This window comes from Triturus cristatus, chromosome 12, assembly GCF_964204655.1.
Source record: "Triturus cristatus chromosome 12, aTriCri1.1, whole genome shotgun sequence".
NCBI classification, from domain to species: Eukaryota; Metazoa; Chordata; class Amphibia; order Caudata; family Salamandridae; genus Triturus; species Triturus cristatus.
In genome coordinates this window covers 652,259,218-652,286,731 of record NC_140595.1, presented here as the reverse complement: position 1 = coordinate 652,286,731, position 27,514 = coordinate 652,259,218, and positions in this window count along the sequence as shown.

Below are 27,514 nucleotides of genomic sequence, written 5' to 3'. Positions count from 1 at the left end.
TATCAATTACTTTGTGGCTTGTGAAAGTTGAAAATTTTAATGTAAAGTTAGCTTCATAATAATAAAGAAATGTGCATTAATGTTAACATAGGAAATGCGTGTCCATTTAGTGGTCAGAGAAAGCGCAATTTTATTAAACGTGCCACACAGAAATGCAGTATAATTGTTTCCTGCGGAAGGCTCCCATTTATGTCCTTCTTTCACTACTAAACATTATTATTATTCTTTATTGTCCCTATCATAATAATAAATGGCTATCTTTAAATACTGACTGAATGTTATAATTGAAGTGCAAAACTTGATATCCTCATGAAATGTGCTGTTTGCTGCAAAATGTATTTCCTTTCATGTCACACCATAAGATTTCATTGTGTTAAGCTAGTTTTCTCTGCCATATGCTTAAAATGAACACATATATTAATGTAAGAAATGCTGGCTATAAGCTTTGATTTTCATGGTCTAACCTGCTAGATATTAATGTTTCATTTCATAGAGTAGACCATTGTTACACAATGGGACACTGAGCAGCTGACAGAGTAGGCTTGCTGAAGGTTCTCATGAGACCTTCCTAGATGCATCTTTTGTAACATTTTGCAGCGGCATGTAAACAGCACATGGATGTTTACTGTGGGAATAGAAGAAGAAGATGACAGACCATCAGAAGATCCTTTCCCATTGGCCACAGATGAGTCAACGTTGTGAGCTTGCAACAGATTTTGTGCTCCTCTTTATAGTACTGCTCCTAGCTAGATAGTCAACACATTCTATGCACACCTCCCTGCCATGCTCCTTACCACTTTACTGTGCTACTCTTGTACAAGGTTGCTGTAAGGTACTGCTAACGGTGATTTCTCATGCTTCCCTTACTCTTTTTGAAGAGACTTCCTATCTTTATGCTGATTATTGCTACCTCTGTGATTATTTACTTCTACCTATTTTTACGGTTGTTACAGCAAATGTTAGGGAACTTAGCTGAGTTTCTAGAACTACTTTTTATGGGTAGTTCTAACTTTCATAGCTGTTAGCCTTTTGCTAAATTTACTTGTTCTTTTCCCAAGGAACTCTTTATGGGTTATCGCTATGGTGGAATAGGTCCTTTAGATTAAGATTGGGCCAAATTATTTTATGGAACACGCTGTTATTTTGTATGCTGTCTCTGATAACTATTTTTTAAATATTTCTGTAAACAGACTTATCTGACTAATCTGAATAAAGAACAAAAATGCAAACTAATCTCTTTAATGAGAAATAAAGCTTTTAAAACTTCTACAAACCTGTCTTCATTTACTGAACATTAAATGCTGTAAGTTGATGATAATTTTAGCAATGTATTCAGGTTGTGATCCATTCTAATACGGTGGCAAATATTCGTCGAACAAGAGAAGAAATATGCATGGAAACTGGAGCTTCACTTAGAAAGTCCTAAAGTGGAGCTGGTTATAAACATTTTATAAGATTTCCAGCTCGCAGGCTATATCAGAAGTTGCTACAAAAATGCTTTTGTGTGAGTGCAACTGAGTGTGTAAGTGCCTGCCTGACTGTGTGAGTGGGTACAAATTACATACTTTAAAATTACATACTATAAGCATGCATCTACATCTAATTTCAAATACATTAATTCGTTGTGGCTTAATAACTTAGCTATACGTTCAGTATTGCAATTCCTCTTTCTTGTTTGCTGCTCACTTTTTGTTTTTACTTAATGTCCTCCTCTAACCTCCATTCTATTTTGCCTTTTACTGTTATGTCTAGAAGCTATGCATATTCTTTCAGCTTATATACACTTCTACATGTTTTTTTTACAAATACTTTTTTTATAGTGCACTCTAATTCACATGCCTGTAAAATCTCTTTGCTGTTCTCTAACTTTTCCATTAATAAGGCTTAATATCTGTTTTTCAGTGCAAATCACAAGACAGAAATATAGTAATGTTCTTCCACTCTCAGTATCAGAGTACCAATAATGCCTGTCCTTTCCACAGTTCTTTCACTCATACTCCTCTCAGTAGCAAATCCCAGAATTACTTTTATCTTTTAATTTTGTTATACCACTTCTAAATGGTCACTTGTTTTTAACCATCTCTATGATTTTTTTAAAGAAGGCCAATGTGGTAAATTTTTTTAGACGGAGCAGCAGATCTGCCGCGGTGCTCAGCGTGGCCCCTGTGTAAATCCTAAGCAGATCCACCAACCCACACGGAAACCCTTACAAGCCTTTGATAATATTATGTTAATCCTTTTCAGTTATATTTTACTTTGGAAAAATAGTCAATTTCAAGCCAAACACTCCCTAATAAACAATGTTTGTACATCTCTCTACTTTTGACTTTCACAGTATTTGTCTCTTCTGATCCTTTTCCCCCCACACTCTTTTAGCTCTTTTTTCAGGAGGAGCCACGTTTCCAACAGTCTCTGGCTACCATTAGGTCAAAAGTGCACAAGATATTCTCTCTGCAGCATGCTCACTTCAATTTAACTGTTTAAATGGTTGTATGACTAGTTGTATGAGTGAGTGAGTGGCTATATGAGTGTATGTGTGGGTGTGTACGTGGCCCTATAAATGACCAAGTGGTTGTGTGAGTACTTGTATGTGTATGTGAGTGGCTGTGTGGGTGTGTGAGTGGGTATATGAGAGGTTGTATGTATGAGTGCTTCTGTGGATGATGTCAGCAGTGATGTCATTAGGGATGTCATCAGTGCTGTCACTGACCATGTCACGAGTGATGTAATATGTCAGGTCATAGGTCATAAGCAGTGTATTGTGGGGCATAAGTTATAGTTAGCTCACCTAACTATAACTGATAAAATTCATTGTTTTTTTATGAGTGAAATTTGAGCCTAACTGTAACATCCCTCTAACCTTTGTTTTTTTCAGCAAATTTCTAAGGTTTTTTTTAATTCCATTTCCCAACTACAACGTCCTTGTAACCTTTGTTTTTTCTGTGAATTTCAAAGGTTTTTTTAATTTTATTTCCTAACTGTAAGCACTAACCTTTGACAGTGAGTGTGTGAGTGAGTGCATGAGTGTCTCAGTATGAGTGGGTATAAGAGTGTCTGAGTGGGTCTGTCAGTGGGTGTGTGAGTGTCTGAGTAGGTCTGTTAGTGGGTGTTTGAGTCTGTGAGTGGGTGCATGAGTGTCTAATAGGCTCTGTGAGTGGGTCTGTCAGTGAGTACATGAATCTCTGAGTGGGTCTATGAGTGAGTGCATGAGTCTCTGAGTGGGTCTGTGAGTGAGTGCATGAGTTTCTGAGGGGGTCTGTGTGTGGGTGTGTGACTGCCTGAGTGGGTCGGTGAGTGGGTGTATGACCCCCCTGAGCAGGTCTGTGAGTGAGTGCATGGCTTTCTGAGTGTGTTTGTGAGTGAATGCATGAGAGGCTGAGTGGGTCTGTGAGATGGTGTGTGAGCTTGAGTGGGTCTATTCATGGATGCATGAGTCTCTGAGTGGGTCTGTGAGTGGGGGCATGAGTGTTGGAGTAGGTCTGTGAGTGGGTGTGTGAGTCTCTGAGGGGGTCTGCGAGTGGGTATATGAGTGTGTGAGTGGGTCAGTGAGTGAGGGCATGAGTCTCTGTGTGAGTCTGTGAGTGGGTGCATGAGTATTTGAATAGGAGATCTACTCTCGCTTATCACAGATTTATGGTGCATGGTTGGAAACAAGACTCTTGGTGTCTTCTTTATTTGCAGTGTTTTGCTTGAGTGTTTTAAATTCACTATCAGGGTTTGCCTTGCCTTTACTTCTCAGTCATTCACATTGGCATAATGAAGCTCTTTTCAAACTGAGAGCAATCATGTGGCTGCACCGATGGATTTTGATTTTTCAAAATGTGGACTCCAGGTGCACCAAGGCATGTTCTTTTAACCCCCTGTGGTCTTTTGAAGTAAATTCCTGGCTGGGGAACATGCTTGGTTCTTACTGTATACCTAGGATGTAAAGTACAAGCACAAGCATGCGCTTGATTCTTACATCACATCTGGGAAGTAAAGTCTGGCTCAGGCAAATACTGGATTGCTACTTTATACCAGAGAATATTGGCTTGGGCCCATGCGGGGTGCATTTGAATGAGAAGGGGTCCCCTTCCTGGGCCGATTTCGGCCCCCAGGGACCACATCCCCTGGGGCACAACCATTATTCAATGGGAGAGGGACTTTTTAAAATGTTCATAACACAATAATATATCCAGAGCACTACACAATTGAAGTATCTTGTTCTGCTAATGTTGCTGGTAAAAAAAACATTATTAACAAAACATCAATAATTCAGTAACACACAAGTTGATATCCAGAGATGGAACAGCCAACACATGTTCGTCATTCGAAGACTTTCTCAAGGCTCGATAAACTCAATAAAAAAGCACAAATCAGCTCTAGCAACATCTGGTATAGAAAGTTCAGAAGTCCTCGGAGCTCCGAGGACGAAATGAGAACTATTCCTTAAACTCGCAAGTCAAAAAACCAAGCAACGTGGTCCATACGTGCGTCTGGTAGAGCATGTTAAGTACACTGAAGAGTAAGTAGAAACCACCCCAAAGTTCGGAGAGCAGGCTGACCAGATATCCGACTGTTGTCACTACTGGGATTATTGTAATATGCGCCTATCGGGAAACAGCATTTACAACGCTGTCTTTACATTGTGTTCCTTTACAACGCGGTCATTGCAATGACAGCGTTGCCTTTACAACGCAAGTATGCAGCCACCCAAATCGACGTCTACAAAAGTGTGTGAAAATTGAAATAAAAAAAACACTTTGCACAACTAAACCTTGCCAAGCCCAACATCTCGGAGGAAAACCCGGAAAAAATCCAAGAAAAAATTAACGTAATTAACAATGAGACAACCAATGATGACATGGCACAAATAAATATCGATGCAGCGGATCATCGAATGTTAATACAAGATATGCAAGAGTGGATGAACGAGGATTCTATAATGAGCCCAAGTATTGAAACCAATGGACTGTTATCACCCCTTTCAAACCTCCTTTCACCTTTAATCCTATTATGTTAAAGGACACAATTGATGCTTTTCACGAGCAAGTTGTAGACGGTTTAAAAAATCTTAACTGCAAAATACAAAGCATAAATAGGAATAAACACAACAAAAAGGAATTAGAATATCACCAACTAATGACTAAACTTAAAAACAACAGTGAGATTGTTGTTAGAAATGCCGATAAAGGGGGAATGTAGTATTATGGAAAAGGAATGACTACATCAAGGAAGCTATGCTTCAATTAAATGACAATACCTTCTACTGTTGCAGCAATCAACAAGCACTGAACAGTGTATACAGTACTTACAAAATGAAACTAGTGGCTTGGAAAAATGCTGGTTTATTATCAGGAGATGAATACAAATATTTGAGAAATGACAATCCTGTGATACCAATATTGTATTTTATCCCAAAAATCCACAAGGACCCAACAAGACCCCCAGGAAGGCTGAGTATTTCAGCCAGAGAAAGTCTACTGGAGAGAACATCGATATACATTGATTTCTTCTTACAGAATATGTCCAACAATTAACATCTTATATACAGGATACAGGGGATTTTTAGCCAAAACGCTCAACTTCAAGTGGCAAAAGGACTACCTGCTTTTTTACGCTTGATTTTACCTCACTTTATACATCTATTCGACACAGGGATGGCCTAAGGGCATTGCAATTTTATTTGTCACGTAGAGGTATCAATTTCATGAAACATGCCAACATGTTGATTAATATGGCAGAGTTTTGTCTAAACAATAACGTTTTCATGGTTCAAATGTCATTGTTTCAACAACTATGGGGTGTAGCTATGGGAGCCAGATCTCCCCCAGTTATGCTTGCCTCCACATGGGCTGGTGGGAGGAGCTGGTTCTCGTGAAAGAAAACACTGAATTCATGAATAGCAATGTGAAGGTTTGGTGGAGATTTATTGATGACCTCTTTTTAGTATGGCAAGGCACTCAAATAGAGGCTGAAACATTCATAGAGGGACTTAACAATAACCAGCTTAACCTGCACCTGCACTTCACCGCATCTATTAGTAAAACTACAGTCAATTTTTTAGATGTGCAATCGTATGTGAACAATGACAGGCTTGAGCCTAAACTCTACAGAAAGCCTACAGCCTGGAATGGCATCCATCACGCCAGCAGTGCACGCCCTGGCCATCTAATCCAAAGTATACCCTACGGTGAACTGCTGCGCATAAAATGTATCTCCTGCAACGAAAATGATCTTAAGTTGGCACAAACAAATTGCATAGCAAGATTTAAAGAAAGAGGTTACACCAAAAAATGTTTGGAAACAGCCCTCAAGAAGAGCAATCAAACACTCAGGGAGATCCTCCTCACTAAACAGAAACCTGAAGAGAGTGAGTCAGTAAAAGACCCAGGTACTTTTAGATTTATTCTTAAATATAATAAACATGAAACGGCAGTTAAAAACATAATCAAAAGAAATTGGCACCTGATCCAGAGCGACCCCATTATTGGCAGTACCTAAAAAACCAGCTATAACATACAGCAGGGCCCCATCAATGAAGGATGTTCTAGTCAAAAATGATCCCTGTGGTCTGAAGTAAAAAGCACCTGGTTGAGCCAGAGATAGGGTTCTACAAGTGCAAAACTTGCAAGGCCTGCCAACAAGGAGTAACAACAACATCTTATAGTACCCCGTTTGGCGGACAAGAGAAAGAAATCGAGAAAGCATTGAATTGTAAAACTGATCATGTAGTGTATGTGCTGGAGTGCCCTTGCAACCTAAGATATGTAGGAAGTACCATCCTGCAGGGGCATAACAGGGTGCTCCAGCACGTAAGGGCTATCAAAAACAACGATCACTCATACCCAGTGGAACGTCATTTTAATGAAATGCATGGAGGTAGCTCCAAGGATTTGAAATACTTCCTTATTGACTCAGTCCCACCTAACAAAAGGGGCGGTGATCGAGAAAAAGCACTCCGCAAACTTGAAATGCTATATATTTTAAATCTCGACACCAAACATCCGAGAGGGCTGAATGCCACAGAGGAACTACATGTGAGCTTGCTCAACTGATACAATAAGGATCAAATAAAATAAAATAAAACAAATTAATGCACTTTCTGAAAACCTACTGAAATGAAAATTCATTCATCTTTGATTAGTTTTATAAAAAAATAAATTGTTTTATATAATTGCCAGCCCCACTTCCAGTATTTTAACAAACATAGCAAGATAGGTTTTTAATAGTTTGCACAATACACTTTTCTCAGGGTATTTTGCACATAGTAGGACTTTATTATCTATAAGGAGACACATCAGATACTGTCATACCCCGTAGGACTTGTTTAAAGGACGGAATCAATCTAGAACAACTTTAGGTATTTGTACCGAGATATGAGTATATCAAGTAAGGATCACTACTGCCATCGAGCTGGATATATTGGCGGCCGTCCTGCCGCCGGGCCTGCACCACCCCATGATCAAGGGGGGCCATGGAACCCGAGAAATGACAGTTCCCGTGTGGGGGTGTGAGCATGGATTGATGGCAGTAGTGATCTCTGGGGCTCATGTGTGAGCTACAAACCTGCACGAATTGAGGGCGCATCCATTCAGGAACTATGAGGACTCCAACTCCCACAAGGCTACGTGGGAATTAATGCAGCCCATTGGGGCACACGATAATGCCAAACGTAGGGGGATTGGTGGACCTACATGCACCCTTCTGACGATAACGCCCAGAAGAAGATGTTAATCGAAACGCGTCGGCGATGTCAGGTGCTTTGAATTACCAGCGCGCACTGCCTGTACCAAATAAAAGCGTTTGGGGAAAGCTTCTCACACTCGAGTGCGGCTCGCTTTTTGGACATTTCCCCTACGAGCTGGATATATTGGCGGCCGTCCTGCCGCCGGGCCTGCACCACCCCATGATCAAGGGGGGCCATGGAACCCGAGAAATGACAGTTCCCGTGTGGGGGTGTGAGCATGGATTGATGGCAGTAGTGATCTCTGGGGCTCATGTGTGAGCTACAAACCTGCACGAATTGAGGGCGCATCCATTCAGGAACTATGAGGACTCCAACTCCCACAAGGCTACGTGGGAATTAATGCAGCCCATTGGGGCACACGATAATGCCAAACGTAGGGGGATTGGTGGACCTACATGCACCCTTATGACGATAACGCCCAGGAAGAAGATGTTAATCGAAACGCGTCGGCGATGTCAGGTGCTTTGAATTACCAGCGCGCACTGCCTGTACCAAATAAAAGCGTTTGGGGAAAGCTTCTCACACTCGAGTGCGGCTCGCTTTTTGGACATTTCCCCTACGAGCTGGATATATTGGCGGCCGTCCTGCCGCCGGGCCTGCACCACCCCATGATCAAGGGGGGCCATGGAACCCGAGAAATGACAGTTCCCGTGTGGGGGTGTGAGCATGGATTGATGGCAGTAGTGATCTCTGGGGCTCATGTGTGAGCTACAAACCTGCACGAATTGAGGGCGCATCCATTCAGGAACTATGAGGACTCCAACTCCCACAAGGCTACGTGGGAATTAATGCAGCCCATTGGGGCACACGATAATGCCAAACGTAGGGGGATTGGTGGACCTACATGCACCCTTCTGACGATAACGCCCAGGAAGAAGATGTTAATCGAAACGCGTCGGCGATGTCAGGTGCTTTGAATTACCAGCGCGCACTGCCTGTACCAAATAAAAGCGTTTGGGGAAAGCTTCCCACACTCGAGTGCGGCTCGCTTTTTGGACATTTCCCCTACGAGCTGGATATATTGGCGGCCGTCCTGCCGCCGGGCCTGCACCACCCCATGATCAAGGGGGGCCATGGAACCCGAGAAATGACAGTTCCCGTGTGGGGGTGTGAGCATGGATTGATGGCAGTAGTGATCTCTGGGGCTCATGTGTGAGCTACAAACCTGCACGAATTGAGGGCGCATCCATTCAGGAACTATGAGGACTCCAACTCCCACAAGGCTACGTGGGAATTAATGCAGCCCATTGGGGCACACGATAATGCCAAACGTAGGGGGATTGGTGGACCTACATGCACCCTTCTGACGATAACGCCCAGGAAGAAGATGTTAATCGAAACGCGTCGGCGATGTCAGGTGCTTTGAATTACCAGCGCGCACTGCCTGTACCAAATAAAAGCGTTTGGGGAAAGCTTCTCACACTCGAGTGCGGCTCGCTTTTTGGACATTTCCCCTACGAGCTGGATATATTGAGGGCCGTCCTGCCGCCGGGCCTGCACCACCCCATGATCAATCAATCAATCAATCAATCAAAGACATTTATAGAGCGCACTACATACCCGTAGGGTCTCAAGGCGCTGGGGGTGGGGGGGGTGCCGCTACTGCTCGAACAGCCAGGTCTTCAGCTTCTTCCTGAAGGAGAGGTGGTCTTGGGTCAGGCGCAGGTCGGTCGGGAGGGAGTTCCAGGTCTTGGCGGCAGGTAGGAGAAGGACCTTCCTCCTGTAGTCGCTCTTCGGATGCGGGGGACGGCGGCGAGGGCGTGGTTGGCTGATCGGAGGTGGCGTTTGGGAGCGTAGAAGTTGATTCGGCTGTTGAGGTAGCTCGGGCCTTGGTCGTGTAGTGCTTTGTGTGCGTGGGTGAGGAGGCGGAAGGTGATTCTTTTGTTGACGGGGAGCCAGTGTAGGTCTCTCAGATGTCCGGAGATGTGGCTGGTTCGTGGGATGTCGAGGATGAGTCTGGCTGAGGCGTTCTGGATCCGCTGGAGTCTCTTCTGGAGCTTGGCGGTGGTACTGGCGTAGAGGGCGTTGCCGTAGTCCAGTCGACTGGTGACGAGGGCCTGGGTGACGGTCTTCCTGGTCTCGGTGGGGATCCACCAGAAGATCTTCCGTAGCATGCGTAGGATGTTGAAGCACGCCGAGGAGACGTTGTTGACTTGCCTGGTCATGGAGAGGGAGGAGTCCAGGATGAAGCCCAGGTTGCGTGCATGGTCTGTCGGTTTGGGTGCGGTGCCCAGGGCGGGAGGCCACCAGGAGTCGTCCCAGGCGGAGGGTGAAGAGCCCAGGATGAGGACCTCCGTCTTGTCTGAGTTCAGTTTCAGGCGGCTGGTCGTCATCCACTCGGCTACCTCTTTCATCCCTTCGTGCAGGTTGGCTCTGGTGGCGGCGGGGTCGTTGGTCAGGGAGAGGATCAGCTGGGTGTCGTCGGCGTAGGAGATTATGCTGAGGTTGTGTTGGCGTGCGATGGCCGCCAGGGGGCTCATGTAGACGTTGAAGAGAGTAGGGCTCAGCGAGGATCCTTGAGGGACGCCGCAGATGACTTCGGTGGCCTCTGACTTGTACGGAGGTAGGCGGACTCTCTGTGTTCTTCCGTCGAGGAAGGAGATGATCCATTCCAGCGCCTTGTCCTGGATTCCGATGTTGCTGAGGCGCTGTACTAGGGTGCGGTGGCAGACAGTGTCGAATGCCGCGGAGAGGTCTAGGAGGATGAGGGCCGCTGTTTCTCCGTTGTCCATCAGGGCTCGGATGTCATCGGTGGCGGCGATGAGGGCGGTCTCGGTGCTGTGGTTGGCTCGGAAGCCAGACTGTGAGGGGTCGAGGGATCCATTCGTCTCGAGGAAGGCGGCCATCTGCTTGTTGACGGTCTTTTCGATGACTTTGGCTGGAAACGGGAGGAGCGAGATGGGGCGGTAATTCTTGAGTTCGGTGGGGTCCGCTGTGGGTTTCTTGAGTAGAGCGCTGAGTTCGGCGTGCTTCCAGCTCTCAGGGAAGGTGGCGGTGTCGAAGGATGTGTTGATGATGTCTCGTAGGTGGGGTGCGATGACAGCGTCGGCCTTGTCGAAGACGTGGTGAGGGCAGGGGTCGGTCGGCGATCCGGAGTGGATGGAGTTCATCGTGCGGATGGTGTCTTCGGTGCTGATCGGGGTCTAGGCGTGGAGGGTGGTGGTGGGGGGTGGTTGTTCGGTCGTGGTGTGCGTTGGTTGGTTGTTGAAGCTGTTGTGTATGTCCGCGATCTTGTTGTGGAAGTATGAGGCGAGGGAGTTGCAGAGGTGTTGCGATGTGGTGATGTCGTTGTTTCCTGCGCTGGGGTTGGATAGCTCTTTCACGATGTTGAAGAGTTCCTTGCAGTTGTGTGCATTGTTGTCCAGCCGGTCCTTGAATGCAGTTTTCTTGGCGGCGCGGATCAGCTGGTGGTGCTTCCGGGTGGCCAGCTTGAAGGTGGTCCTGTTGTCCGGTGTAGGTTCCCTTCTCCAGACTTTCTCGAGGGCTCGGCAGTTCTTCTTGGAGCTCCTGAGTTCGTCGGTGAACCATGGGGCTTTCTTGCTGCCGGGTCTGCTGGGCGGGGTCCTCAGCGGGGCGAGCTCGTCCGCGCAGTTGCTGATCCACTTCGTGAGGTTGTCGGCGGCCTGGTTGGGGTTCGCTGAGCTGGCAGGAGGGTGCTGGCTCAAGGAGGTGGCGAGCTGGTCTGCTGTGATCTTGTTCCAGCTTCTGCGGGCAGCCTGTTGTTGGTGGTGGTGGGTCGTCGTTCTTTTGAAGGTGAAGTGGACGCAGCTGTGGTCCGTCCATTGAAGCTCTGTGGCGTGGCTGAAGTCGATGTCTGTGCTGGATGAGAAGACTGCGTCGAGTGTGTGTCCGGCGAGGTGGGTGGGGGTGGACACCAGTTGCTTGAGTCCAAGGTTGGCGAGGTTGTCGAGCAGGGTGCTGGTGTTGCGGTCGTTGTTGTTCTCCAGGTGGAAGTTGAGGTCCCCCAAGAGGATGTAGTCGGCGGAGGGGAGGGCATGCAGGCTGACGAAGTCGGCGATGTCCTCGCTGAATTGTGTGCGTGGTCCCGGGGGTCGGTAGATCAGGGTGCCTCTGAGGGTGGTGTTCGGGTCGGTGTGGATCTGGAAATGCAGGTGTTCGGCGGTGGTCAGGGTGTTGTCGGTGCTGGTCGTGAGACGGATGGTGTTCCTGTGGACGATGGCGATGCCTCCTCCCATCTGGTTGGCGGTGCGATCCCTCCGGGTGATCTTGTAGCCCTCTGGGATGGCGATGGCGATGTCGGGAGCTGAAGAGGCGTTCATCCAGGTCTCTGTGAGGAAGGCAACGTCAGGGGTTGTGGCGTCTAGGAGGTTCCAGAGTTCGATGGCGTGTCTGTGGACGGAGCGGGTGTTGAGCAGGATGCACTTGAGGTGGTTGCTGCTGGTGTTCGGCTTGGCGGGTGCTGGTGCGGGGCAGGTCCAGATGCAGGTGAACTTGCAGGCGAGGCAGCTGAAGGGTCCGTGGGTGCGTCGTGGTGTGGCTTGGTGGCATCCTGGGAGTCGGCCGGTGTTGAGTGCGATGAGGGTGGCGGCGGAGTACGTCAGGCGGGTCGTCGGGGTCTTCGTGGGCCAGGGGTCCTGGCGCTGGTCGCGATCCGGTCGCGGACGGGCGCAGACGGGCTTACCTTTGGCGCGCCTTCGGCGCACAATCGGCGCGCCCGCTGCACGTGACCGCTGCGCGTTCGCACGGTCGCCATATAAGGCGAAGTGCGCGGGTGGGCGGAGCAGCTGGGAGGCGGGAGCGGGGAGGGAACAGAAGGAAAAAAGGGGCGGGGTCTGCGGTGGAGGCGGGAAGCGGGGAGCGGGGAGGGCGTCAACAGGCGGGAAAAAAGACAGTCGATACGGCGGAACAACAACAGTGATCACAAAAAACACAAAAAAAACAGGTCAACAGGCAATACGGCGGACAAACAATTATAAGCACAGAAGAGCACTAGCACGAGTCTGCACAGTGCCCCGGGGGCACAGGGAGAGGAGCGCTGAGCACGGACCACGCCGCTCGAAGGAGGGGGCGTGGTCACGAGCCGGCAGTCGGGCAGCGAGGCACAAGGAAGGAAGGGGGCACACGCAGCAGCTGGTGGCCGTTCGGCGCGGGGGTGTCCCAAAACTAGGGCACACTCACCTGCGTCGCACGGTCGCCATATAAGGCCAAGTGCGCGGGTGGGCACTTGTTTTTAACCATCTCTATGATTTTTTTAAAGAAGGCCAATGTGGTAAATTTTTTTAGACGGAGCAGCAGATCTGCCGCGGTGCTCAGCGTGGCCCCTGTGTAAATCCTAAGCAGATCCACCAACCCACACGGAAACCCTTACAAGCCTTTGATAATATTATGTTAATCCTTTTCAGTTATATTTTACTTTGGAAAAATAGTCAATTTCAAGCCAAACACTCCCTAATAAACAATGTTTGTACATCTCTCTACTTTTGACTTTCACAGTATTTGTCTCTTCTGATCCTTTTCCCCCCACACTCTTTTAGCTCTTTTTTCAGGAGGAGCCACGTTTCCAACAGTCTCTGGCTACCATTAGGTCAAAAGTGCACAAGATATTCTCTCTGCAGCATGCTCACTTCAATTTAACTGTTTAAATGGTTGTATGACTAGTTGTATGAGTCAGTGAGTGGCTATATGAGTGTATGTGTGGGTGTGTACGTGGCCCTATAAATGACCAAGTGGTTGTGTGAGTACTTGTATGTGTATGTGAGTGGCTGTGTGGGTGTGTGAGTGGGTATATGAGAGGTTGTATGTATGAGTGCTTCTGTGGATGATGTCAGCAGTGATGTCATTAGGGATGTCATCAGTGCTGTCACTGACCATGTCACGAGTGATGTAATATGTCAGGTCATAGGTCATAAGCAGTGTATTGTGGGGCATAAGTTATAGTTAGCTCACCTAACTATAACTGATAAAATTCATTGTTTTTTTACGAGTGAAATTTGAGCCTAACTGTAACATCCCTCTAACCTTTGTTTTTTTCAGCAAATTTCTAAGGTTTTTTTTAATTCCATTTCCCAACTACAACGTCCTTGTAACCTTTGTTTTTTCTGTGAATTTCAAAGGTTTTTTGAATTTTATTTCCTAACTGTAAGCACTAACCTTTGACAGTGAGTGTGTGAGTGAGTGCATGAGTGTCTCAGTATGAGTGGGTATAAGAGTGTCTGAGTGGGTCTGTCAGTGGGTGTGTGAGTGTCTGAGTAGGTCTGTTAGTGGGTGTTTGAGTCTGTGAGTGGGTGCATGAGTGTCTAATAGGCTCTGTGAGTGGGTCTGTCAGTGAGTACATGAATCTCTGAGTGGGTCTATGAGTGAGTGCATGAGTCTCTGAGTGGGTCTGTGAGTGAGTGCATGAGTTTCTGAGGGGGTCTGTGTGTGGGTGTGTGACTGCCTGAGTGGGTCGGTGAGTGGGTGTATGACCCCCCTGAGCAGGTCTGTGAGTGAGTGCATGGCTTTCTGAGTGTGTTTGTGAGTGAATGCATGAGAGGCTGAGTGGGTCTGTGAGATGGTGTGTGAGCTTGAGTGGGTCTATTCGTGGATGCATGAGTCTCTGAGTGGGTCTGTGAGTGGGGGCATGAGTGTTGGAGTAGGTCTGTGAGTGGGTGTGTGAGTCTCTGAGGGGGTCTGCGAGTGGGTATATGAGTGTGTGAGTGGGTCAGTGAGTGAGGGCATGAGTCTCTGTGTGAGTCTGTGAGTGGGTGCATGAGTATTTGAATAGGAGATCTACTCTCGCTTATCACAGATTTATGGTGCATGGTTGGAAACAAGACTCTTGGTGTCTTCTTTATTTGCAGTGTTTTGCTTGAGTGTTTTAAATTCACTATCAGGGTTTGCCTTGCCTTTACTTCTCAGTCATTCACATTGGCATAATGAAGCTCTTTTCAAACTGAGAGCAATCATGTGGCTGCACCGATGGATTTTGATTTTTCAAAATGTGGACTCCAGGTGCACCAAGGCATGTTCTTTTAACCCCCTGTGGTCTTTTGAAGTAAATTCCTGGCTGGGGAACATGCTTGGTTCTTACTGTATACCTAGGATGTAAAGTACAAGCACAAGCATGCGCTTGATTCTTACATCACATCTGGGAAGTAAAGTCTGGCTCAGGCAAATACTGGATTGCTACTTTATACCAGAGAATATTGGCTTGGGCCCATGCGGGGTGCATTTGAATGAGAAGGGGTCCCCTTCCAGGGCCGATTTCGGCCCCCAGGGACCACATCCCCTGGGGCACAACCATTATTCAATGGGAGAGGGACTTTTTAAAATGTTCATAACACAATAATATATCCAGAGCACTACACAATTGAAGTATCTTGTTCTGCTAATGTTGCTGGTAAAAAAAACATTATTAACAAAACATCAATAATTCAGTAACACACAAGTTGATATCCAGAGATGGAACAGCCAACACATGTTCGTCATTCGAAGACTTTCTCAAGGCTCGATAAACTCAATAAAAAAGCACAAATCAGCTCTAGCAACATCTGGTATAGAAAGTTGAGAAGTCCTCGGAGCTCCGAGGACGAAATGAGAACTATTCCTTAAACTCGCAAGTCAAAAAACCAAGCAACGTGGTCCATACGTGCGTCTGGTAGAGCATGTTAAGTACACTGAAGAGTAAGTAGAAACCACCCCAAAGTTCGGAGAGCAGGCTGACCAGATATCCGACTGTTGTCACTACTGGGATTATTGTAATATGCGCCTATCGGGAAACAGCATTTACAACGCTGTCTTTACATTGTGTTCCTTTACAACGCGGTCATTGCAATGACCGCGTTGCCTTTACAACGCAAGTATGCAGCCACCCAAATCGACGTCTACAAAAGTGTGTGAAAATTGAAATAAAAAAAACACTTTGCACAACTAAACCTTGCCAAGCCCAACATCTCGGAGGAAAACCCGGAAAAAATCCAAGAAAAAATTAACGTAATTAACAATGAGACAACCAATGATGACATGGCACAAATAAATATTGATGCAGCGGATCATCGAATGTTAATACAAGATATGCAAGAGTGGATGAACGAGGATTCTATAATGAGCCCAAGTATTGAAACCAATGGACTGTTATCACCCCTTTCAAACCTCCTTTCACCTTTAATCCTATTATGTTAAAGGACACAATTGATGCTTTTCACGAGCAAGTTGTAGACGGTTTAAAAAATCTTAACTGCAAAATACAAAGCATAAATAGGAATAAACACAACAAAAAGGAATTAGAATATCACCAACTAATGACTAAACTTAAAAACAACAGTGAGATTGTTGTTAGAAATGCCGATAAAGGGGGAATGTAGTATTATGGAAAAGGAATGACTACATCAAGGAAGCTATGCTTCAATTAAATGACAATACCTTCTACTGTTGCAGCAATCAACAAGCACTGAACAGTGTATACAGTACTTACAAAATGAAACTAGTGGCTTGGAAAAATGCTGGTTTATTATCAGGAGATGAATACAAATATTTGAGAAATGACAATCCTGTGATACCAATATTGTATTTTATCCCAAAAATCCACAAGGACCCAACAAGACCCCCAGGAAGGCTGAGTATTTCAGCCAGAGAAAGTCTACTGGAGAGAACATCGATATACATTGATTTCTTCTTACAGAATATGTCCAACAATTAACATCTTATATACAGGATACAGGGGATTTTTAGCCAAAACGCTCAACTTCAAGTGGCAAAAGGACTACCTGCTTTTTTACGCTTGATTTTACCTCACTTTATACATCTATTCGACACAGGGATGGCCTAAGGGCATTGCAATTTTATTTGTCACGTAGAGGTATCAATTTCATGAAACATGCCAACATGTTGATTAATATGGCAGAGTTTTGTCTAAACAATAACGTTTTCATGGTTCAAATGTCATTGTTTCAACAACTATGGGGTGTAGCTATGGGAGCCAGATCTCCCCCAGTTATGCTTGCCTCCACATGGGCTGGTGGGAGGAGCTGGTTCTCGTGAAAGAAAACACTGAATTCATGAATAGCAATGTGAAGGTTTGGTGGAGATTTATTGATGACCTCTTTTTAGTATGGCAAGGCACTCAAATAGAGGCTGAAACATTCATAGAGGGACTTAACAATAACCAGCTTAACCTGCACCTGCACTTCACCGCATCTATTAGTAAAACTACAGTCAATTTTTTAGATGTGCAATCGTATGTGAACAATGACAGGCTTGAGCCTAAACTCTACAGAAAGCCTACAGCCTGGAATGGCATCCCTCACGCCAGCAGTGCACGCCCTGGCCATCTAATCCAAAGTATACCCTACGGTGAACTGCTGCGCATAAAATGTATCTCCTGCAACGAAAATGATCTTAAGTTGGCACAAACAAATTGCATAGCAAGATTTAAAGAAAGAGGTTACACCAAAAAATGTTTGGAAACAGCCCTCAAGAAGAGCAATCAAACACTCAGGGAGATCCTCCTCACTAAACAGAAACCTGAAGAGAGTGAGTCAGTAAAAGACCCAGGTACTTTTAGATTTATTCTTAAATATAATAAACATGAAACGGCAGTTAAAAACATAATCAAAAGAAATTGGCACCTGATCCAGAGCGACCCCATTATTGGCAGTACCTAAAAAACCAGCTATAACATACAGCAGGGCCCCATCAATGAAGGATGTTCTAGTCAAAAATGATCCCTGTGGTCTGAAGTAAAAAGCACCTGGTTGAGCCAGAGATAGGGTTCTACAAGTGCAAAACTTGCAAGGCCTGCCAACAAGGAGTAACAACAACATCTTATAGTACCCCGTTTGGCGGACAAGAGAAAGAAATCGAGAAAGCATTGAATTGTAAAACTGATCATGTAGTGTATGTGCTGGAGTGCCCTTGCAACCTAAGATATGTAGGAAGTACCATCCTGCAGGGGCATAACAGGGTGCTCCAGCACGTAAGGGCTATCAAAAACAACGATCACTCATACCCAGTGGAACGTCATTTTAATGAAATGCATGGAGGTAGCTCCAAGGATTTGAAATACTTCCTTATTGACTCAGTCCCACCTAACAAAAGGGGCGGTGATCGAGAAAAAGCACTCCGCAAACTTGAAATGCTATATATTTTAAATCTCGACACCAAACATCCGAGAGGGCTGAATGCCACAGAGGAACTACATGTGAGCTTGCTCAACTGATACAATAGGGATCAAATAAAATAAAATAAAACAAATTAATGCACTTTCTGAAAACCTACTGAAATGAAAATTCATTCATCTTTGATTAGTTTTATAAAAAAATAAATTGTTTTATATAATTGCCAGCCCCACTTCCAGTATTTTAACAAACATAGCAAGATAGGTTTTTAATAGTTTGCACAATACACTTTTCTCAGGGTATTTTGCACATAGTAGGACTTTATTATCTATAAGGAGACACATCAGATACTGTCATACCCCGTAGGACTTGTTTAAAGGACGGAATCAATCTAGAACAACTTTAGGTATTTGTACCGAGATATGAGTATATCAAGTAAGGATCACTACTGCCATCGAGCTGGATATATTGGCGGCCGTCCTGCCGCCGGGCCTGCACCACCCCATGATCAAGAGGGGCCATGGAACCCGAGAAATGACAGTTCCCGTGTGGGGGTGTGAGCATGGATTGATGGCAGTAGTGATCTCTGGGGCTCATGTGTGAGCTACAAACCTGCACGAATTGAGGGCGCATCCATTCAGGAACTATGAGGACTCCAACTCCCACAAGGCTACGTGGGAATTAATGCAGCCCATTGGGGCACACGATAATGCCAAACGTAGGGGGATTGGTGGACCTACATGCACCCTTCTGACGATAACGCCCAGAAGAAGATGTTAATCGAAACGCGTCGGCGATGTCAGGTGCTTTGAATTACCAGCGCGCACTGCCTGTACCAAATAAAAGCGTTTGGGGAAAGCTTCTCACACTCGAGTGCGGCTCGCTTTTTGGACATTTCCCCTACGAGCTGGATATATTGGCGGCCGTCCTGCCGCCGGGCCTGCACCACCCCATGATCAAGGGGGGCCATGGAACCCGAGAAATGACAGTTCCCGTGTGGGGGTGTGAGCATGGATTGATGGCAGTAGTGATCTCTGGGGCTCATGTGTGAGCTACAAACCTGCACGAATTGAGGGCGCATCCATTCAGGAACTATGAGGACTCCAACTCCCACAAGGCTACGTGGGAATTAATGCAGCCCATTGGGGCACACGATAATGCCAAACGTAGGGGGATTGGTGGACCTACATGCACCCTTCTGACGATAACGCCCAGGAAGAAGATGTTAATCGAAACGCGTCGGCGATGTCAGGTGCTTTGAATTACCAGCGCGCACTGCCTGTACCAAATAAAAGCGTTTGGGGAAAGCTTCTCACACTCGAGTGCGGCTCGCTTTTTGGACATTTCCCCTACGAGCTGGATATATTGGCGGCCGTCCTGCCGCCGGGCCTGCACCACCCCATGATCAAGGGGGGCCATGGAACCCGAGAAATGACAGTTCCCGTGTGGGGGTGTGAGCATGGATTGATGGCAGTAGTGATCTCTGGGGCTCATGTGTGAGCTACAAACCTGCACGAATTGAGGGCGCATCCATTCAGGAACTATGAGGACTCCAACTCCCACAAGGCTACGTGGGAATTAATGCAGCCCATTGGGGCACACGATAATGCCAAACGTAGGGGGATTGGTGGACCTACATGCACCCTTCTGACGATAACGCCCAGGAAGAAGATGTTAATCGAAACGCGTCGGCGATGTCAGGTGCTTTGAATTACCAGCGCGCACTGCCTGTACCAAATAAAAGCGTTTGGGGAAAGCTTCCCACACTCGAGTGCGGCTCGCTTTTTGGACATTTCCCCTACGAGCTGGATATATTGGCGGCCGTCCTGCCGCCGGGCCTGCACCACCCCATGATCAAGGGGGGCCATGGAACCCGAGAAATGACAGTTCCCGTGTGGGGGTGTGAGCATGGATTGATGGCAGTAGTGATCTCTGGGGCTCATGTGTGAGCTACAAACCTGCACGAATTGAGGGCGCATCCATTCAGGAACTATGAGGACTCCAACTCCCACAAGGCTACGTGGGAATTAATGCAGCCCATTGGGGCACACGATAATGCCAAACGTAGGGGGATTGGTGGACCTACATGCACCCTTCTGACGATAACGCCCAGGAAGAAGATGTTAATCGAAACGCGTCGGCGATGTCAGGTGCTTTGAATTACCAGCGCGCACTGCCTGTACCAAATAAAAGCGTTTGGGGAAAGCTTCTCACACTCGAGTGCGGCTCGCTTTTTGGACATTTCCCCTACGAGCTGGATATATTGAGGGCCGTCCTGCCGCCGGGCCTGCACCACCCCATGATCAATCAATCAATCAATCAATCAAAGACATTTATAGAGCGCACTACATACCCGTAGGGTCTCAAGGCGCTGGGGGTGGGGGGGGTGCCGCTACTGCTCGAACAGCCAGGTCTTCAGCTTCTTCCTGAAGGAGAGGTGGTCTTGGGTCAGGCGCAGGTCGGTCGGGAGGGAGTTCCAGGTCTTGGCGGCAGGTAGGAGAAGGACCTTCCTCCTGTAGTCGCTCTTCGGATGCGGGGGACGGCGGCGAGGGCGTGGTTGGCTGATCGGAGGTGGCGTTTGGGAGCGTAGAAGTTGATTCGGCTGTTGAGGTAGCTCGGGCCTTGGTCGTGTAGTGCTTTGTGTGCGTGGGTGAGGAGGCGGAAGGTGATTCTTTTGTTGACGGGGAGCCAGTGTAGGTCTCTCAGATGTCCGGAGATGTGGCTGGTTCGTGGGATGTCGAGGATGAGTCTGGCTGAGGCGTTCTGGATCCGCTGGAGTCTCTTCTGGAGCTTGGCGGTGGTACCGGCGTAGAGGGCGTTGCCGTAGTCCAGTCGACTGGTGACGAGGGCCTGGGTGACGGTCTTCCTGGTCTCGGTGGGGATCCACCAGAAGATCTTCCGTAGCATGCGTAGGATGTTGAAGCACGCCGAGGAGACGTTGTTGACTTGCCTGGTCATGGAGAGGGAGGAGTCCAGGATGAAGCCCAGGTTGCGTGCATGGTCTGTCGGTTTGGGTGCGGTGCCCAGGGCGGGAGGCCACCAGGAGTCGTCCCAGGCGGAGGGTGAAGAGCCCAGGATGAGGACCTCCGTCTTGTCTGAGTTCAGTTTCAGGCGGCTGGTCGTCATCCACTCGGCTACCTCTTTCATCCCTTCGTGCAGGTTGGCTCTGGTGGCGGCGGGGTCGTTGGTCAGGGAGAGGATCAGCTGGGTGTCGTCGGCGTAGGAGATTATGCTGAGGTTGTGTTGGCGTGCGATGGCCGCGAGGGGGCTCATGTAGACGTTGAAGAGAGTAGGGCTCAGCGAGGATCCTTGAGGGACGCCGCAGATGACTTCGGTGGCCTCTGACTTGTACGGAGGTAGGCGGACTCTCTGTGTTCTTCCGTCGAGGAAGGAGATGATCCATTCCAGCGCCTTGTCCTGGATTCCGATGTTGCTGAGGCGCTGTACTAGGGTGCGGTGGCAGACAGTGTCGAATGCCGCGGAGAGGTCTAGGAGGATGAGGGCCGCTGTTTCTCCGTTGTCCATCAGGGCTCGGATGTCATCGGTGGCGGCGATGAGGGCGGTCTCGGTGCTGTGGTTGGCTCGGAAGCCAGACTGTGAGGGGTCGAGGGATCCATTCGTCTCGAGGAAGGCGGCCATCTGCTTGTTGACGGTCTTTTCGATGACTTTGGCTGGAAACGGGAGGAGCGAGATGGGGCGGTAATTCTTGAGTTCGGTGGGGTCCGCTGTGGGTTTCTTGAGTAGAGCGCTGAGTTCGGCGTGCTTCCAGCTCTCAGGGAAGGTGGCGGTGTCGAAGGATGTGTTGATGATGTCTCGTAGGTGGGGTGCGATGACAGCGTCGGCCTTGTTGAAGACGTGGTGAGGGCAGGGGTCGGTCGGCGATCCGGAGTGGATGGAGTTCATCGTGCGGATGGTGTCTTCGGTGCTGATCGGGGTCTAGGCGTGGAGGGTGGTGGTGGGGGGTGGTTGTTCGGTCGTGGTGTGCGTTGGTTGGTTGTTGAAGCTGTTGTGTATGTCCGCGATCTTGTTGTGGAAGTATGAGGCGAGGGAGTTGCAGAGGTGTTGCGATGTGGTGATGTCGTTGTTTCCTGCGCTGGGGTTGGATAGCTCTTTCACGATGTTGAAGAGTTCCTTGCAGTTGTGTGCGTTGTTGTCCAGCCGGTCCTTGAATGCAGTTTTCTTGGCGGCGCGGATCAGCTGGTGGTGCTTCCGGGTGGCCAGCTTGAAGGTGGTCCTGTTGTCCGGTGTAGGTTCCCTTCTCCAGACTTTCTCGAGGGCTCGGCAGTTCTTCTTGGAGCTCCTGAGTTCGTCGGTGAACCATGGGGCTTTCTTGCTGCCGGGTCTGCTGGGCGGGGTCCTCAGCGGGGCGAGCTCGTCCGCGCAGTTGCTGATCCACTTCGTGAGGTTGTCGGCGGCCTGGTTGGGGTTCGCTGAGCTGGCAGGAGGGTGCTGGCTCAAGGAGGTGGCGAGCTGGTCTGCTGTGATCTTGTTCCAGCTTCTGCGGGCAGCCTGTTGTTGGTGGTGGTGGGTCGTCGTTCTTTTGAAGGTGAAGTGGACGCAGCTGTGGTCCGTCCATTGAAGCTCTGTGGCGTGGCTGAAGTCGATGTCTGTGCTGGATGAGAAGACTGCGTCGAGTGTGTGTCCGGCGAGGTGGGTGGGGGTGGACACCAGTTGCTTGAGTCCAAGGTTGGCGAGGTTGTCGAGCAGGGTGCTGGTGTTGCGGTCGTTGTTGTTCTCCAGGTGGAAGTTGAGGTCCCCCAAGAGGATGTAGTCGGCGGAGGGGAGGGCATGCAGGCTGACGAAGTCGGCGATGTCCTCGCTGAATTGTGTGCGTGGTCCCGGGGGTCGGTAGATCAGGGTGCCTCTGAGGGTGGTGTTCGGGTCGGTGTGGATCTGGAAATGCAGGTGTTCGGCGGTGGTCAGGGTGTTGTCGGTGCTGGTCGTGAGACGGATGGTGTTCCTGTGGACGATGGCGATGCCTCCTCCCATCTGGTTGGCGGTGCGATCCCTCCGGGTGATCTTGTAGCCCTCTGGGATGGCGATGGCGATGTCGGGAGCTGAAGAGGCGTTCATCCAGGTCTCTGTGAGGAAGGCAACGTCAGGGGTTGTGGCGTCTAGGAGGTTCCAGAGTTCGATGGCGTGTCTGTGGACGGAGCGGGTGTTGAGCAGGATGCACTTGAGGTGGTTGCTGCTGGTGTTCGGCTTGGCGGGTGCTGGTGCGGGGCAGGTCCAGATGCAGGTGAACTTGCAGGCGAGGCAGCTGAAGGGTCCGTGGGTGCGTCGTGGTGTGGCTTGGTGGCATCCTGGGAGTCGGCCGGTGTTGAGTGCGATGAGGGTGGCGGCGGAGTACGTCAGGCGGGTCGTCGGGGTCTTCGTGGGCCAGGGGTCCTGGCGCTGGTCGCGATCCGGTCGCGGACGGGCGCAGACGGGCTTACCTTTGGCGCGCCTTCGGCGCACAATCGGCGCGCCCGCTGCACGTGACCGCTGCGCGTTCGCACGGTCGCCATATAAGGCGAAGTGCGCGGGTGGGCGGAGCAGCTGGGAGGCGGGAGCGGGGAGGGAACAGAAGGAAAAAAGGGGCGGGGTCTGCGGTGGAGGCGGGAAGCGGGGAGCGGGGAGGGCGTCAACAGGCGGGAAAAAAGACAGTCGATACGGCGGAACAACAACAGTGATCACAAAAAACACAAAAAAAACAGGTCAACAGGCAATACGGCGGACAAACAATTATAAGCACAGAAGAGCACTAGCACGAGTCTGCACAGTGCCCCGGGGGCACAGGGAGAGGAGCGCTGAGCACGGACCACGCCGCTCGAAGGAGGGGGCGTGGTCACGAGCCGGCAGTCGGGCAGCGAGGCACAAGGAAGGAAGGGGGCACACGCAGCAGCTGGTGGCCGTTCGGCGCGGGGGTGTCCCAAAACTAGGGCACACTCACCTGCGTCGCACGGTCGCCATATAAGGCCAAGTGCGCGGGTGGGCGGAGCAGCTGGGAGGCGGGAGCGGGGAGGGAACAGAAGGAAAAAAGGGGCGGGGTCTGCGGTGGAGGCGGGAAGCGGGGAGCGGGGAGGGCGTCAACAGGCGGGAAAAAAGACAGTCGATACGGCGGAACAACAACAATGATCACAAAAAACACAAAAAAAAAACAGGTCAACAGGCAATACGGCGGACAAACAATTATAAGCACAGAAGAGCACTAGCACGAGTCTGCACAGTGCCCCGGGGGCACAGGGAGAGGAGCGCTGAGCACGGACCACGCCGCTCGAAGGAGGGGGCGTGGTCACGAGCCGGCAGTCGGGCAGCGAGGCACAAGGAAGGAAGGGGGCACACGCAGCAGCTGGTGGCCGTGCGGCGCGGGGGTGTCCCAAAACTAGGGGGGCCATGGAACCCGAGAAATGACAGTTCCCGTGTGGGGGTGTGAGCATGGATTGATGGCAGTAGTGATCTCTGGGGCTCATGTGTGAGCTACAAACCTGCACGAATTGAGGGCGCATCCATTCAGGAACTATGAGGACTCCAACTCCCACAAGGCTACGTGGGAATTAATGCATCCCATTGGGGCACACGATAATGCCAAACGTAGGGGGATTGGTGGACCTACATGCACCCTTCTGACGATAACGCCCAGGAAGAAGATGTTAATCGAAACGCGTCGGCGATGTCAAGTGCTTTGAATTACCAGCGCGCACTGCCTGTACCAAATAAAAGCGTTTGGGGAAAGCTTCTCACACTCGAGTGCGGCTCGCTTTTTGGACATTTCCCCTACGAGCTGGATATATTGGCGGCCGTCCTGCCGCCGGGCCTGCACCACCCCATGATCAAGGGGGGCCATGGAACCCGAGAAATGACAGTTCCCGTGTGGGGGTGTGAGCATGGATTGATGGCAGTAGTGATCTCTGGGGCTCATGTGTGAGCTACAAACCTGCACGAATTGAGGGCGCATCCATTCAGGAACTATGAGGACTCCAACTCCCACAAGGCTACGTGGGAATTAATGCAGCCCATTGGGGCACACGATAATGCCAAACGTAGGGGGATTGGTGGACCTACATGCACCCTTCTGACGATAACGCCCAGGAAGAAGATGTTAATCGAAACGCGTCGGCGATGTCAGGTGCTTTGAATTACCAGCGCGCACTGCCTGTACCAAATAAAAGCGTTTGGGGAAAGCTTCTCACACTCGAGTGCGGCTCGCTTTTTGGACATTTCCCCTACGAGCTGGATATATATATAGATAGATAGATAGATAGATAGATAGATAGATAGATAGATAGATAGATAGATAGATAGATAGAAAGATAGATAGATAGATAGATAGATAGATAGATAGATAGATAGATAGATAGATAGATAGATAGATAGATAGATAGATAGATAGATAGATAGATAGATAGATAGATAGATAGATAGATAGATAGATAGATAGATAGATAGATAGATAGATAGATAGATAGATAGATAGATAGATAGATAGATAGATATTATCTACTGGCGGTCGCCAGTAGATAGTTATAGTTAGGACCTATTTTCCATAGGAAATCCGCAACATTCTATTCCCAATAAGTCTGGCGCCGGTTGATGAATCCTCGCAAAATATTCCAAACTTTTGGCCAGCTCCGCTCCGCTCCTCCCCTAAAGTTTCGTGGTGATTCGTCAAGCGGGGGCCGAGAAAAAAGGGGGGTCCCAAAACGTGTTTTCCCCATGCAATTTCCCATAGGATCTGTTGTCGCAGCTACAGCCCGAACCGCTGAACAGAATTACACCAAATTTGGCAAAGAGGTAGTCCTCAGTTCAGACTCACGCCTTTTGCATAAATGGTGTGAATCCGTTCAGTAGTACCTGAGAAAATTACAGTTAAAAGTACATATATATCTATGGCCATGGAGGATTCGCGGACCCTTCCCGCACTGTGTCCGCACCCCCCCCCGAACCGAGCGCACACCCTCCCTATCGCGCACTGAATGCTAATTGGCTGTCGAGTGTCTGTCTACATTCGAAACCAGGAACTGTTGGTGGCCATTTTCTGCCTCGGCAGAAGCGAGGCTGAAGAAGCAAGGGGAATAAGTGTGTAAAACATATAAAGGGGGCAGAGTGGATATACTCTGACCCTCTAGAGGTGCTTAGGGGGTCCCAGAAGGACCCCCTGGGGCTCCCTTTTTTTTTTTAAACGGCGAAATGCGCGCACGGTGCGCGCATCCCATCGCGTTGGGTGCGCGGAACCAAGGAAAAAAAATTGAAAAAAGACAAGAAATCTTTGGTTGTATTACAACTTTTTACACTGAAAGGTAGGGTGTATATTTCTGTTTGTTAAAGGCATGATTCTTATTGGTTAACAAAAACAGATTGTAAGGAACATTATATATGATAAGCTGATATGTTGAAAAGTCAAGCACACTTGCTGTCTTGTTTAGCAACATTTTGTGCTGAACTTGTGACCTGTGTGCTCAGTGCAGTGTTCCATGACCTGTTTCTATGTTAACGGGCAGAAGGCAGATTGGGGGAAGGGTTGAAATGTTTAACCAATAGAAATGTGTGTTTGCTTTTGAATTTATGTGTGAAGGATTGTGATTCGATGTTTACATGTATATGTGTGGAAAATGAAAGGCAAACTGTTCCATTCTTTGTTTTTGCTGAGAGGTGCACAGTGCAGAGATTCTGTGAAAGAAAATCTGGTGTGTGACTGATATACTTCTTAATCTACAAAACAACTTGAAAGGTGAATTATTTAATTGTGAGGGGATGTATGTAGACTATTTTGATTTTAATCAGACTAATGTATTTCTCCTGCTAAAGTGTAGGGAGTACTTTTTTTCTCTACAATCTTATTGACAGTGTGTGTGCATGTAGAAACCATTCTGTGATAAGCATTTGTGTTTTTCATGTGTTTGCAGACAGATAACTGTGCTGTTTTTATATTTTGGTAGAATTAGAAACCAGTCATTGTTTATGAATTTGTTAAATGAGTTATGATTCTATATTAAAATGTAGTACTCCTTCTAGATGAAGAAATGTGTTTTGGTATAGTGCAAGGGATAGTGTTGTTTGTCTAGAATCATACAGTGAGTATGTGTGCATTTGGGAACCACTGTGAGAGAAGCATTTGGTAACATTGTGTATTTGCTGACAGATAACTCTTTTAAAACCTGTCATGTTGTCAAGTTTTAGTAGCATTAGAAGCCAGTCTTTGCTTATGCATTGATAAAATAAGTCATGCTTTGACACTAATGTGCTGTACTTTAATATGTAGATTGTGTGTAGTCTCCTTACCCCTTGCACAGTAGTGAATGAGTTTTGGTAAGCTGCTAGGGATAGTGTTGCTTGTCTAGAATCACACTGTGAGTCTGTGTGCATTTGGGAACCACTGTGAGTGAAGTATGTGGTAATATCGTGTATTTGCTGACAGATAACTGTTTTAAAACCTGTCTTGTTGTCAAGTTTTAGTAGCATTAGAAGGCAGTTTTTGCATATGCTTTGATTAAATGAGTCAGGCTTTGACACAAAAGTGCAGTCCTGAAATATGTAGATTGTGTGCAGTTCCCTTACCACTTCCACTGTAGTGAATGAGTTTTGGTAAACTCCTATGGATAGTGGTGCTTGTCTAGAATCACACTGTGAGTTTGTGTGTATTTGGGAACCACTGTGAGAGAAGCATTTGGTAGCATCGTGTATTTTCTGCCAGATAACTTTTTTAAAATCTGTCATGTTGTCAAGTTTTAGTAGCGTTAGAAGTCAGTCT